This window comes from Anopheles darlingi, chromosome X (assembly GCF_943734745.1).
Source record: "Anopheles darlingi chromosome X, idAnoDarlMG_H_01, whole genome shotgun sequence".
NCBI lineage: Eukaryota > Metazoa > Arthropoda > Insecta > Diptera > Culicidae > Anopheles > Anopheles darlingi.
The window spans coordinates 10,114,019-10,126,680 of NC_064873.1; positions in this window are offsets into that span (position 1 = coordinate 10,114,019).

A 12,662-nucleotide genomic window follows, 5' to 3' on the forward strand; every position below is an offset into this window, starting at 1 on the left:
AGCGACATCCGTTGCACATCGTTAGTAGTTAATAGTTTTCAGATGAAAGATCGGGAAGAAGCAAATACCCAAGTCAAGTTTAAAATGCTGTAAGGCCTGACTGTAAGGCCCCGCGGGCTCTGCAAATCAAACCTAGAGCAGAACCGAGCTTGGCTTATGCCGGTCGTCCTTGCCGAAGAATGCGAATGACCTAGGATCAGATTTTCTAGGCGCGATCTACATCTATGTTCTTCTCGCTGAGTAACTGAGCAGTCAGGGGATGCCCGATAGGAAAGTGCACAGTCGCCTGTCGCCAACAGACACTTTGCCAGTAGATTTTGCGGTGCCGGCGGATCCACCTGTGATCCGCCATTGAGCAAGAGAAACTGTCGTGGGATTGCCGTTCCGTAGACCGCTACCGTATGTGATGCCACATCATATCATCATGGGTACAATCGAAAACAAGCAAAAGTTAATGACTAGGAACGCACAACGCAAATGGCAGAGAGAGAGAGAGAGAGAGAGAGAGAGAGAGAGAGAGAGAGAGAGAGAGGAGAGAGAGAGCGAGAATGGCTTGTCACCGCAGCGCGAGATTTCCACATGCCTGTAACGCTTCGCCCAGGCCGGGGTTGTGTCACCCATTTCTGCTTGCATCCCCCTTACGTCATCACGCGCGCGTCACACAACTTACTTCCCCTAGTGTGCGGAGTGTGCTGTGTGTGTGTGTGTGTGTGTGTGGATCACCTCCTTTGTGCAAAGCAAAGCTTGGGCTCTGGAGCTTCCTCCAGCAGAGTGTTGATTCGTAGTGTCATCAACAGCGGTTAAAGCGGAAAACGCAGCTGCCTACTAAACAGATCGAACAGATTTAGACCAGTTTACCGCACCGCCCCCAGCCCCACCCCCGGGTAGCGATTGCGACAACTGCCGCCATCATGTGAAGAGTGGAGCACAATATGTTGTATAGCTTTTCCACCGCGGCACATCGCCTCCACGCCACATTGGTACGGCGTGGTGGTGTGTTTTAATATGGGGAGGGGGAGAGCCCACGGGTGGAAAAGCGCTTGAGCAATTCCAAACCGACCGGAGAGTTCCCAGCATTCACCGCTGGGGTGTTTTCGGGTTTCGTGATCTACGCGTTCGTTCTGATCGGCGGTTCTGATCCTGAAGGTGCATTGGCCATGACCACCTACTGTCCGTTAAGAACGGTCAAAAGGAGATTTGAACTATATGGAGGCTATATGGTGTGGCCGAGCATTGGTAAAGATGAAAGAAACGACTTGCTCTCAGATGGGGTTTTCAAACGGATTACCTCTCACCAAGTCCAATGCATACGCAAAAACGGTGATGTTCGTCGTTGTAGTGCGTTCGCTCCAGTGCGGTAGTGGTAGCGGTGGCGGCAACGGCAGGTTAACCTCACTGTTCTTTCGTGACTTTATGTCACTTTAATGCCTGTCCGTTTGTTGTGCGGTGTGTGTGTGTGTGTGCGGGGGGTTTTCCTTTGTGTTTCTGCTCTCGCTCCTTTTGGTTTCGGCGGGAGCATGGTTGCTGTTCCATTGAAAATATTCCCGCGAAACCACGCCACCCCGCCCTCCTTCTCCTCACCTTTGGTCGTGGTGGTTGGTGGATTGTCAAGATCGCGAAAAGCCGCCCACATACACACGTGTCAACCAGTCGTAGGGTACAACGATACCCGTTGCCGGCGGGCACAATGCACAATTGCAGCTCGCCCGCGGAGGGGCGTCGGAGTGGGTGGGGGTGGGAGGGGGTGAACAGAATCTCTGGCGAAGAGAAAAACGGCCGCCCAAGAAGTAAAAGAAGAAAAAAGGCAAAAATAAAAAATGGCTTGGCAGGGTGGGGAAAACAAAACAAAACAAAACAAAAAAAAAACAAAAAAACAAATGCGAAACGAGGAAAATGAAGACAAAACTACGCTCGCACACAACAATAGGATGCAGTAAAGGGTTCTCACGGTTCGTACTACGGCGACGCATTATGCTGCGGCTGAAGGGTGTGTGTGTGTGTGTGTGTGTGTGTGTGTGTGTGTATGGGGCTGCTTTAGTGTGTCGCTGGTATTTCGCTCGTTGGTTCACCTGGAAGGTCGTCGTCGTCGTCGTCGTCGTCGTTGTCTGCAGGTGGCCTGCCTGCCTGCACGGTTGCGACAGGATGGGAAAATTATTGGCGAAGGGCCCAACGCAGCGCAAACGAAGGAGGAAAGGTGGGAAGGTGGGTAGGAGGCACCGCGAAGGAAAAACTCGCGGACCAAAGTGGCAAAAATGATCTTAATGACATGTTCCTGGTAGCCTCGAACCGAGGCGGCGGTTTAGGGTGAGGTTTATGGTGAGATTTTCCACTGTTTACTGCCCACTGTATGCTGCTGCATGTTTCTCGGGCGGTGCCGAGCTAGCGTACCTTGGAACACTCGGCTCGTGTTCATGCAATGCGGCCGTTCGGTGCCTCTGTGCTAATCCTCCCGGGGAACCGGGGTCTTGGCTCGCGCTGGCCAAGACTGACGATACGCATCGGAATGTGTCGGAATTGTTCTTCATTCCGAAATGGGAATCTGTTTTTTTTCATTGCAGTTAACAGATAAGATGGCCTCGCGTCGAGTAGCGTCTCTGTGCATCCTTGGAGCGTGTTCCAAAGCAAAAAACAGGAAAAGCCATTTTCAGCAACTTGAATGAATTATAAGAAAATAAAAAAAGAAATGATTTTTTCTTCTACTACACTCCATCCTGGACAAACTGTAATGATAAACCTGACAGCTTATTTTGGGGCAAGGGCTGGCCGTTGGAAAAAGGCTACAAACAAACAATGGAAGGATATGTTTTTCAAGAGGGCCGCCACCGTTTAAAGATTGGAGATTTAAAGAATCTGTTTGCTGTTTAACCATTTAAACCATTAAAACCAGACTGCAGGTCACAATGCAAACAGACAGACCAGAGTGCGAGGAATTAGAAGAAGATGAAGGCGAATAAGAAGAAGAAACAAGCGCGACGAAAGTAAACGGCCAAAGACCAACAACCCGGCGAATGTTTACCCAACCACGCCGTCGGCCAATGTTGTGTCGAGCAGCCACCACGACCGGCCCACAATAAGGGAACCCTTTTCGGACTGTGGATTTCAGCAGAAAGTCAAATAGAGGAGGGGGGGGCTGTGGAAGACAGAAATTCTATGAAAAATACGCCCCCAAAACGCAACGCAAAAAAAACGAAGGAAGAAATGCGCCGAAAAGCGGGTGAATAATGTAGGGAAACAAATTGAGAACGATTTACCGGAACCGAAAACCGCGAATGCGAAATGTGGTGGGGCGCCCCGGGAAGAGTGTTCCAGCGAAAGCGAAAGAGCTTTGGGTTTGCTTGTTTGCGGTTTTTCAACCGGCCTCTAGGGTACAGTCTAATGTGCAGCGACATTAGTGAGACATTAGCGCCAACTTCATCACGCCCCACCCTTCGTTGCACTGCTACTTAGTGTTTGGTGCGTGACGAATATGAAAACCTGCAGGATGCTTGCTGCTGTAGTAATGCCAGAAAATGCCATCGTTCCATCTGCAGCAAATGCGCGCCTGGGATGGAGCTTTAGGGGGGGGGGGGGGGGGCAGTTGTTTGCCAAGAAAGAAATAATGCGATTTTCCACGCCCTGCCAACCGTCCACGTTCGCTGCGCTGCGAGTGCAAACGTGCGGGCTGGAAAAATGCTGGAGTGATGCGGCGAGCGGCGCTGTTTGTTTTCCTGCATCGCCTATCGCCTGATCGCGGGAAGAGAGTGGAGGGCCTAGAACTTTCGTCACTCGCCGCACTGAATGTGGTGACCCTCGCTCTACCTCCCTCGTGGTTGATGCAGAGTGTGCATAATTGATTTGTGAAATATTACGGTCCGAACATGTGTAGAGATGTTGTGACACTCTGGGACGCCAGGCTGCCATCTTTGGCGTCCAGCAACGCGTCCCACGTTCCGGGTGGCCCAGCGAGAGTGGGCTACGAGTGGGTTCCAAGCAGAAGGAAACGGGACCAGGCCGCACACATCACACTGCCATTTGCATCAACATTCAACACCCTTCGGCCACAATACACACCCGAAACGCAGGTGGTTTGGCAACAGATGGGAATGGGTGTCAGCCAGCCAGCCAGCCAGCCAGCCAGCCAGCCAGCATGCAGAACAATGAGAGAACACCGAAGATCAAACAGCACCCTACAGCGGCAACGTTCCCCCTTATGCGCTTTGTGTTTGATTTTCACGCCCTCTACGCAGGAACGAGCCAGCAGCGAGCCCAAGGAGAACATTGTTTAGGAGGGAAGATGTGCCAGGAGTGTAACCTCGTTTACTCGCAACCTGAGACCCCCACGCCCCCCCCCCCAATTGAGGGGGTTGTCTTAATTGATGAATGGAAGCGGAGCGATTTTCCAGCGCACCCGCTTGGCGTGGCGTGGCGTGGCGTGGCGGCCGGTCTGAATTATTCATGTAGGTGGCAACCGTTGCAGAGTGAGTGAGCCCTAGGAGGCCCCCTTAAGGCCCCTGAGGCCCACGGAGACATCATGTTTATGGATCACTTATCGAGCTGCTCGACTCGAGCTGATACGACTTTATGCGACACATTGCGGCACAATTGCGTGGTGCGTTACGTTACGTGGTCGCACCGAAACCAACATTCCAATGATCAAATTTAGATCAACCTTCGAATCGTGGACACACAAAAGGGAGGGGGGGGGGGGACAACAGTAAGGCCCAAAAGCAGGCTTTCAGGAACAACAGCGGACACCGGGACCGGAAATGGTTTTCGTTTTGCTACTACTGGGTTTTAGAGATAACAGTGTACATTTTGGAAAATGAACAAGATTTATTGTTCGCTACAAAACAATATGTCATTTACTGACAAATTGCTCAGAATACAAACTTTATTAAATTGCCCTGAGAGCCTTCTATTTGACACACAAAAGGCGGCGCGATTTTTTTTTTCCAGGGGGGTATTTTGCATTGTCATTTGACAAACTTTCGGGTGTAGCATAACAGCAAGCTTTCGCTTATAGTTCTACGTTAATTTTCGATTTCGATTGACCTACAGATACCAGGTGTATGCATATGAAACCGCCCTCCGTGTTTTTATAGCGATATATATGCCAAATGGAACCGTAGAACCGTTCTCAATGTTTCTTTTTGTTCGTTCGGCATCTGTTAATCAAAATCGGTGCGCAATAGTTCTAATTTCACACTACAACCAATATTTTCATTGTGAACAAAATGGCAAGTTCCGTCCCTAAAAACTGCAAAATGCGAACATCGTTCATTTTGTGCCTCTATTTTCAAAACTAGGCGATAGAATTCCATCAAATGCTTATCGAAGCTCACGGTTAGCATGCTCTATATGAAACACAGTGCAAAGAGTGGTTTTAAAAATTTAAAAAGGGCGATTTTGATGTGACAAACGTGAATCGCGAGAAACCACCAAAAACGTTAGAAGACAACGAATTGCATTCCGTATTGGGCGAAACGGTTATTAGTGAGCTATACAAACAACACTTAATCGATTTGGATCGTGAAATCCGCATAAATCGACCGGAATATCGAAATTGATAAAACAGACCGATTTTGCTCGATGAAAATGCTCCGCCACACCGCGGAAAACCGGCCAAGAAGACTTTACAAGACCTGAATTGGGATCATTTATCGCTTGCGGCTAACTCACCAGACTTGGCTCTATCGAATCAACACTCTTTTGCATCGTTGGGAGAGATACTGGCCGAGCAGCGCTTCCATTCTTACAAAAAGTTTGAAAAAATGAATCTGTGATTGGTTTGATACAAAACACCGACTTGTTTTTTAGCGAAGCATCTGTCTAAATTGCCTAAAAAATAGTAAAAATGTATAGCTAACTATTGCCATTTGTTTGAAGAATAAGAGTTTCTGAGTTGAGTCGTCAAATAGCTCGGTGTGTGTGTTTTTTCTCTCTCTTCAATTCCCTGCACGGCACCTCGCGGCTCGCCTCGCACCTCGCGAAAGAGCAACGCCGAAGGACATCAGCGATTCGTAAGCCAGTGTGTGGGAAAACCGAGCTCATTAACCGACACATGCAGCGGCCAGAAGGGTTGGTGTACGCTACTTTACGCTAAAAGCCACTTTTTTTTCCCAAAACCATTCATTTGATCCAAACCTGCCACCGCCCTGCCAAGTTCTGGGCGAGGCTTGTGGGTCGTGCAACCTCCAGGCCAGCCAGCCTGCCTGCCTGCCTGCCCAGGCCACCACCGCCGCCCCCGATCAACGCCTACCCTTGTCGACCGGTCGCGCCACAAATTCATTGATCGAAGGGACCACGAAACGCAAATGAGTGCAACGCGCGCGCGCGCGCGGTATGGCGGAGATGGTGGCGAACGGGTCCATTTTCCCATACTCACTCCCCTCCTTGCTCCTGGGGGCCGAAAGGAGGAAAACTGCCGCCGCTGCGAACATTACTGCGGCCCGCTCGTCAAACGTCGCCATTGTTTTGGCCGCGGCTGCGTGTACCCCTCGTGCGGCGCGAGCAGCAGCAGCAACAACAACATAAAACATGTCGCCGACAGCACACATTAGGAAAATCGCAAGCCCCTCTCAAAGACAACCCTCAAGAGGGGAGTGCGTTGCGGTCTAATGTCCATCGCATGCAACAATCGCAACGCTCGTTGCTCGATATTCAGATTTGGAGCACAGCACACCCTTGGCCCAGCGTCGTGCGTCGCTTCTGCAGCCTCCAACGACACCCCCGAAATGGGCCCATCAACATCAACGGCATAAAACAGCTCCCCTACCCCCCCCCCCCCCCCCCCAAAATTCCAACAAAACAAGCGGTCTGAACACACCGCGAAGCGCCAAACAATTGGGCCGTGCGCTGGGAAATTGGTGGCCCGGCATCGAAATACAAAAAACACGAAAAACAAAAAACTTGGTCCAGCCCCAGCACCGTGATCGTTTGACGCGCGGGGGGGGGGGGGGGGGGGAGTGGCAAGGGAGGGGGTGGGGGGTGGGGGTGCAAATGGGAAGATTCGTTCCGAACGCGTGGCAGCATCAGCATTGGATTCAAGACCGGCGAACCCTTTAACGGTTACTCCTTCTCCAACTTCCACCCCCTCCCCAGGTCCAAGGTCGCCTCCAAGTTGTGGCCGACCAAGCAATGGAATGCAATTTTGATTAACCGGCAAAGTGGCGCGCGGGCGCCCAAAAGCTGCTACTGCTGCTGGTCCTCGGCAAATCAACTACTCCTCCTCGCCGTCGTCGTTGTCGTCGTCATTGGAAGACAAGCAGCAAAAAAAAGAACGGAATAAATTTATCTGAAGATCAACCTTTGAGCCAGCAAGAACAAAACGCGTCAAACGTCCTCGTCCAAACCCAGGCCAGCATCTCTCTCTCCCATCACCTTCAAACCTGTCCGATGGTGATGCTGATCAGCGCGGTGCGGACGGTGACCTTAGGAAGATCGTGACAGGTGCCAGAAGACACTTCGAGCCCGGGGCGGGGCGGGGCGTCCACGAGTTCCAGATGATTTATCGACAACCACCGACCCGAGAGCCTGTGACTTCCTCCTTCACAACAACACCCAACGGGCAACCGTTTTCCCCCTCGAGCTCCTTCCCCCTGGGATACTTTTCCACCGAAAGGTCACGCACCAGGCTAACCAGCACACAACAACAACAACAGCGTTTGTAGCCCATTGTAGTCAATGTGGGACCTTGGAATGTTCCGGGCGACCGGAAGGATAGGAGCTGAGTCTACTGAGACCCCCCAAAAAAAAAATCGGTAGGCGCTGAGCGAGTTGCTAATTAGAATCCGGAGTGGCGCACTTCTTAGTCTGCGCCACCACCTCGCGCGTATGAGGTCACGTCTACGGCAAAAGTGTCTTGCCGGCCCCATCAGGTAGCAACTCATCATGCCTTCAGCTTCCGTGTCGGATAGTCCCCCTATATAGGGAGCCGGAATTGCAAATTCTGCATCAATATTTATGCAATCCGTTTGTTTGGATCTATCCGTATCCGGCGTTGCTGAGGTGACGGATAAAAAAAAACTACTCCGGCTCCGGCATGTCTTGACTTGCGTACAGCAGCGCTACTGGAACTGGGATTCAATTACTTGGGCCAGTAGCCTACAGTATCCGTTCGCTTCGTAAGACTGCAATGTCAAAGCGAAAGTCTTTCATTTGTGTATAGCTTATTGCAGCGGTGCTCCAGAACGGTGCAGAATTAGTTTTCGCCGCACCAATTTGCTGTTGTTGTATAGTTCAATTAGCTTCACTATTCAACAAATCCTCCTCCGACGAAAGTATGAATTGCCTGCTACAGTGTTCGTGCGTAATGCATTTAATTAAATTCGAAACGTTGGCTCCGCCCGAGGAACAGCGAGGAACGGCGAGAAAGGGTAGTGAAGTTGTTTATTAATTTTCTAGGCTGCAAATGCTTGAATACTTCACTATCCACCGGCAGGGGACCCTGGGGTATTGCTATTACTATTAGAGATCTTGTAAATACTGTCAAGTATTTCAACAGCCCTTGCGCGAGATCAACTCTGTGCCAACCCCATTGTGTGAGCAAGAGGGGTAGGGAGATTGCAGATGAAAGTTGGGAGGGGTTGGGGGTGGGGGGGTAGGGGGGCGGTGGGCGCAGACGTCGCACGGTCTCATTGGTTTTACTTTCTTTCGCCACGATGATCACCCATCTGGTAATCGGTCAAGGTCGCTTCAGCGATGCGGATGAAGCTGCACACACACACACACACACACACACACACACACACACACACACACACACACACACACACACACACACGCAGACGTCGCTTTCGGCATTTCTTCGGATCATGGAGCGCGTGAGGCAAACCGTTACGCTTACGATGTAATCAGCCTCGAAAACCATATCCGGCCACTCGGCGCGCTCCGCTCACACCTTCCCCTAATGTGTGTGTGCTACACATATTAATTAATATCAAACTGGGTGTGTGTGTGAGTTGGTTGTTGCAAAAGTGGCGTTATCTCGGTTTGCGGTGCGGTTGAAACCGACACGGCTTTGTTTTTCGTGGGTTTTCGCGTTTTGGCCGTCCATTTTTTTTTCGCACGCACAGACCCGCACTCATTCACACACATACGCACACACACGCACACACACTCACAAGCACACACTCGATTTGCTCCCTTTCGATAGCAGTCCGCATATGTGGCGCTTGCTTGCTTGCTTGCTTGCTTGAATGTTGGGTGGGGGAGGGTTTCAGTTTCTTAGCATTTTCTTTGGCAAATAGCATCATAGCAGTACTTGCGTCACCCCGTTGTACCCCGAGGGGGGCCGGACCACACAGCCACACAGGGGGGAAAAAACGAATCTCTTTACTTGAGATCGGAATGATCAAGAAAAAAGTGGTGGAAAATTAAGAGAGACAGCTTCTCCTGGGCAGTGGCATTTTCCAATTTTCCTCCTCTTCTGAAGGTACGCTCTAACATCTCAAAAGTCAACCATGGGCGGGGGCCTTTATCCAGGTGCCCAAAACACGTGAACATGCCCATGGCTGGGGATGGGGATGAAGCAGAACAGAACAGAGGCACCGCGGAAAATCTCCCCTGCGACAAGTGCCGCTACAAAATGCGTTTTATGGGCAGCAGCAGCAGCAACGCAGGCTCTGGCACGGCACGAGGCGACAGGTCAGGTCAGAAGTCGTCATAAAGCAATCGGCGCGCGCCCCCTCTTCTCACACTGCTCCCTTCCCTCTCCCCACTCCCCACCGCGCTGCTGGTTTGTTGGTTTATGTTTTGGGAGCGCGTGTTGGTGCAGCCTGCGTACGCTACTCGCTCAACTCGAGTCTTGGGATCTTAAGATCGTGCTGTTTTCAGCGCGCGCTGGTGTGGTGTGGAGGGAGGCGGTGGTGTTGTGTTGTTGTTGTTGTTGCGACCGAAACAGTAGTAGGCTAGTAGTGGCTTGCGTGGCCTGCCGGTAGCTATATAGTAAAGTGCCGCCCACACCACTGGACTCATTTGAGCGGTCGAGCCCGACCGAGAAACCGAGGCTTGGTGGCTTTTGGCTCTCTAGGATCAAGGATCTAGGATCCGGTACGTGCCTTACGACGGTATTACGCAGTGTACAGAGTGTGCAGTGTGCAGTGTGTGTACGGAGCGTGTGTGTTGTGGATGCCGGACGTGGATGGACCCCGTGCAGGACGTCGCGGCCAGTGCAGACCGCGTGCAACTTATGCAACACGCGATGCTTGCGTAGTAGTGGTGTGGCTGGTGTGGTGAAAAGGACATTCTGCGCTGTGAGCCGATTTTCAGCAGCAAACCCACAAACAACAATCAAACTGAGCAGCTTCCACTTGTGTGCGCCTGTGTTTGTGTGTGTGTGTGTGAGTCCGTGTAAGAGTTGGTAGGTGATACGCTTGGCATCTATCAAACTACCTCCCCCACCCACCCCACCCTTGGCCTGCCTATTGCATAAAAGGATACAATCAATACCTGCTGCTGCCCTAGGCAAGGCACTCGCAGTGTACAATCGGCTTCTGATCGAGCTGATTGTGTGGGTGTGTGTGTGTGTAATCGTGCAAGTGGTCTGCTGTCCACCGTTCTCTGCTGGACCTGCTGGAAACTGTCGAAAATCGGAATCGAAACTAAAGTTGAGCCAAGTTAGGCGTCTGCAGGCAGGTGCGATGGGATCATCTTCCATGTTGATGGTAAGTTGGGCTCATGCTAAACCTATAGCTGGGAGTTACATGACAAGCTTCTCGCTAGGTGGTTTTAATTACTGGCACCGTAATTTACATGGAATTGCACGCAGCAATCCCTTGTATCCCATTGGGTGTGTGTGTGTCTGTGCGTGCATTGTTAGCCTGTTGTTCAGATTTTTAGAATCTAAGCCAATCTACGGTGGTAATTTCGATTTTCTTGCGTATGGCGAAACCATCGAGAACTAGACACTTTGTCTGTTTTGAACATTGTAAATTGTTTCACTGTTTGGAAATGTTTGGAATCTAAAAAAATCTTTTAAATTGAGCTACGAGGTTGAATCAAATATAAACGAGTCTTCTCGTCCTACGGCCACTAAAATGAAGATAGAACGTTTCTACTTTTTGTTGTTGTTTGGTTGGTTTGTCAGGAATAGGAAAAGAGCCCTGGATCGCCTCCTTCAATCTCCGAGTGTCCACAGCGACAATTTCGGACCTTCGTTATTTGCGCAGCACAGTTAAAGGCAAGTTTTTCGCCCTAGAATTCAGTAAAATCAACCGAAATGTTGAGGAAATCGACTGCCTAGTTCATAGAAAGGCAATTACATGAGCCAGAATGTTTGCATTGCATAAAAAAAAGTGGCTGGACGAAATCGTGTGGAAAAAGAGAGCCATAACCGCAAACCCTTGCACCAGCCTAAAAGTGCACAACATTAAATCCTTCAGGCGGCTTATTGTAAATGACAGATATCGTATCACTATAGGACTATTAATGCGATCGATTCTTGCAATGTTGAAAGTGAGATTCGATTTGCATATCGCCGCTTAATATGGGCGTATTGATAAGGGAAGTGATTCTTCTCCATGATAATGATTCGCCAAACACACACTTGCAGCCATTACCAGGGAGAAATAGGAGCAATTGAGTTGGGAAACATTGGAAGACCTTTCTTACAGTGATGCTGAGGATAAAATTTTATTTGTGCAATTGGCTACAAACACAACCAACATCTTTCTACGAGAAATGCATTAAAAAGCCGCCTATGCGCTGGGGAAAACGTGTTTCGGAATCAGGCGATTATGTAGAAAAATAAAAAAAAGTCTTTTATACTTTTAAACTAAAACCAAATTTGGTAAAATAAAAGTCTCGTTTAAGTTTGACTCACCCACGTATTAGAGGAGATGGTGTTGTATTGATTGTAGCAGTTGTATCAATTTTTGATTTTCTTGTAAAGTACAGCAAATGTATGATGATAATACCGATGTTTCGCCGTTTTATTATCGTGCGCAGCTAAGAAACCCGAAATCAGAAATCGGGAAGCCGTACCCCGGTTCAAAACCGGTAAGAACATAGTTATAGTCCATGCTAAAGGGGTTTAGCGTTCGCTGCTAGCGGCATCTCAAGCAGAAGACGGCACCTTGGTCCACGTTGGGCTGCTTTGCGTTGCGCTTGCATCTTGCACGCCTTGCGGATTGCGATTTGGATGCCACGGTCCAGCCAGGCAAGTCAAGACAGCCGCAAACAAACAAAGTCCCCATTTAAAACGAGGGCCGCGACGGTCGGAGGTGTTCGAAAAGCAATAGGTTTCAATTACGGCCATCCCCCGAAAAATTTAACAGTAATTAGAGCCCATAAAAGCACGTATTTTCGGGTCCGGGGTTTTGTGACTTGACGCCACCAGCAGAGGTGGCCTTTCGTCCTTTCGCAACCGCAGTCGATGGTGTCGATGCGCTCGGGAGACGAACAGCGTGCAACCAACGACTGCGGCGGGGTGTTATTACTAAATTATGCACTAATTAATTAGTGGTTGGTTTGCGCCGGGCCGGGTCGGGCTACTGCGTTCGAGCTACTACTCGAAGCGTCATGATCTCTCAATGCAGCGAGACAATGCCGACCGACAGAGATGCGAATTGTGGTCGTGAGAGAGAGAGAAAGAGAAAGAGAGAGAGGTTTCAGCGCGGGAGGTGGGTGATGTGAAACACCCTAGGTCCCAGTGCCAGCGCCAGTGCTCGTTCAGCTCCGCTGAA